At 38.7% G+C, this 3201-nt stretch overlaps 1 protein-coding gene across 6 annotated transcripts in view; it reads left to right on the top strand.

The window, feature by feature from the left end:
• cacna1c (calcium channel, voltage-dependent, L type, alpha 1C subunit) overlaps window positions 1-3201 on the top strand; it is a 189921-nt gene that overhangs the window by 119177 nt on the left and 67543 nt on the right. The window lies entirely within an intron of this gene.

Genomic DNA, 3201 nt, shown 5'->3' with positions numbered 1-3201 from the left:
GCCCAAATCTCATGTGAAGTCTCTGACTTTTGTGTTGGCGCCTCCTGGTGGACTATGTGTAAAATACAAGAATTCATTTTGTTGTTGCTGCTGCAGCTGATATATATTTGTTGTCAAAATACCTTTTAGTACATATGTTGTTAAAATAAAATGAACAGTCCAATGATCATTTTACTGAAATGTATWAAGACTGCAAAGGCTGAAAAATCTTGAAGTCTGTATGAAATTGGTGGTAGTTTGAGCATTAATTTTTTTAAGTTTTTTTAAGCTCAAAAAGAGGGGTGTCGTATTATACATGAGATTGTATTATACATGAATTAATACGGTACATAAATGCCATAAAAAATTGTCTAATTGACTGCACGTGCATATGTGTGCAAAGCAGATCTCGGCCTGAAGTAAGGCCCCCACCAGCGGAGTCAGAAACCCTCGGAGCGACTCTTGTTCATTGCCAGTCAAGTGTTCACTCACGTTAGCCATCGCCAACTGAACACATTTGGCTTCACCCCATAAAAAAAAGACAAAACCACACCATCAACTGACAACATGGTGCCAGTGCCCCTGGCATAAACACAACCTTTAACACTCCTGCTATCCACCCTCTCTGTCTGCCGCTCTCCGATTCTGTCTCTCTCTGTCTGCATCTGAATTGTGGCTTTTACTGTGATGCAGCATTATTTGTTGTGCAGTAATATGATATTGATCTCTGTAAGTAAATAGTCGGTTCCTCGCAACCGTGCCAAAGGCGGTTCAGAAGGGCAAGAACAAGCAGTGGATTGAGATTTTCTCAGCAGTACACACCACCACCAACCCAGCCCTGCACATGTTGTTTCTTTTCATTAAATACGAAACATGCAGCAAGGATAAAAGTTCATGTACTTACACTTTTTAAATCACACGGCTGACCTCTTTTTTTTTACTTAGTTTTGCGTAAAAACTCCTGTAGAAAAATATTCACATTTGTTACCCTGTGTCACAATAAATTAAATAAATTTTGCATTTATAGTGTGCAAAAAATCAAACAAAAAAAAAAACAATCAGAATTATTTATTTTACCTATAAAAGGATAACAGTGAAAACATATTTGGAAGAAATCTGCATTTTGAACATGTCACAGAAAAATTCAACGTAAAAACATCATCAATAAAGTCATGAAGCGCACTCGCACTACCTCCATGTCCTGCGCTCATGGAGGAATATGTCATCCGTGACGGGACTGTTTCTGTGTGTGTGCATGACTGAGCACTCATATCCTCGAGTATGTGTGTGTGTGTGTGTGTGTGTGTGTGTGTGTGTGTGTGTGTGTGTGTGTGTGTGTGTGTGTGTGTGTGTATAGATGAGAAGCGACAAGAATTCACTCCCTCTGGAATATTCACCATATGGTTGAAAGAGCTTGTACCTGGTGCTGAGCTGCTTCGGAACACACACACACACACACACACTCACACACGTGCACTTGCTCGTACACACAGCTGCTACTCCTGCTTAAACACACCTAAGAGTTTATTAGTGATGATTTAGTGTGCACAAGTGTGTTTAAGTGTGCACATTTTGTACAGTGTTTTTGCTTTTTATCCACACTCATCCATTAATCTTTAATTTTTACATATTTATTTTTCCTTCCAAAAAACTTTTTTCCTGCCTTTCCACGCAGGAGTCACATTCAGATTTTTCAAAACGCAATGATTAGCCGAAACATTACGACCACTAAAGAGCACAATAAGTAGCACTGCTCATTTTGATGTAAAAAAAAAAAGATGTTTTGTAAACCTATGAATTATTGTTCCTAACGTCTGAAGTTGTCCCTGTACACAGGTCATTATGTGCTGCTACTCAGAGGCTTTAATTAATACTTAAATGAAATGCTGGTGGTGCAAATCCTTGATGCGCTCGTCATCCCCCGCTTGAAAGGCGTGCCTCCCACCCAGACACGGAGTAAATCAAATGGAGAGAGAGAGGCAACGCAACATGGAGAGGCTGAGAGGGCGCTATAGTTTGAGAGGCCTTTTCAAGTGGCCATTTCATCTGTGCTAATTGATAATTCCCCGTGACTAACGCACCACTGACTGGCCTTTGAGCCATGCAGGCTGGTGATTTCTAAGAGAGAGAAAGAAAAAAATAGAGAGAACGATAAGCTCTGCTGAATGTACATTAATTCAAGCTTGTCAGCCACTTGCTCCATGTCTGATGTCTGTAAATAATAACAGCAAGGATAATGGCTTACTAATGACAAGTTCATACAAAGGGCAAACCCACTTTATTGAAAAATTATATATTTTCTTTGATATAGCTCATGATCCTTTGTCACATTATGCTTCACAGACAAATATAGGTGAACATCTAAAGCTTTTAGAGTAATTGATGGTTGTATGTGTTGCACATTTGCTCTAAACACATTCAGCTTGCGTTTGTGAGGTTAAAATGTCTTCTGGAAACCTTGTTCCTGCAGTCATTTTCAGCTAGATTTCTGAGCGTTCCTGTGCCTAGCTGGTGGGATTTACTCCCATTCACATGGCCATGGCTGCTGAGTGATAACATCTGAGTCACTGCGCGTGTTGTGATTCATGTGTTGCACACCAAGCCAACAAAATATGCTTTGATTAGACCTCTCTTTATGTTGTGGCTACTTTCATGTTGGCACATCGAAAGCATTCCATTTCTTACACATTTTTAGGTGCAATCTGATTTAATATACTGTTGACTTGTGACTCCCTTAAACCTTCCCCGACATGGATAATGGGTGTATTTTTATTGCGTATGGCGGAGCGGACGCAGTGTAAATTACGAGTTAACATGGAACTGACAAACTTTTCTCTTGAAATGTTAACTGTAAGACATTGATAATAGTATCTAGTATTAATATTAGTATCAKYCCTGAGTATTGKGGCATTATACACAAGTACTCAGAGTTGTAAAGTAGCTAAGTACAAATACTTTGTTACTGTACTTAAGTAGGATTTTTGGGTATCTGTACTTTACTTGAGTAATTATTTTTCAGCCTAATTTTTACTTCTACTCCTTACATTTTTAAAAAAGGCCAGAAGTAGAAAGTTGTTCCAGCTTGTTATTGTAAAAAATAAATACTATTGTGCCTCCTAGATAGAGTGAATTTAACTGTGGTTGAATGAGAAGTATAAATATATAAAACTCTGATACCATATTAGTTTGTACAAAAACAAATCATGTCACACTCCAGCAGGT

This window comes from Austrofundulus limnaeus, unplaced genomic scaffold (genome assembly GCF_001266775.1).
Source record: "Austrofundulus limnaeus strain Quisiro unplaced genomic scaffold, Austrofundulus_limnaeus-1.0 Scaffold26, whole genome shotgun sequence".
NCBI lineage: Eukaryota > Metazoa > Chordata > Actinopteri > Cyprinodontiformes > Rivulidae > Austrofundulus > Austrofundulus limnaeus.
Note: the sequence above shows the minus strand (reverse complement) of the source record. Positions and strands in the feature narration are given on the sequence as shown.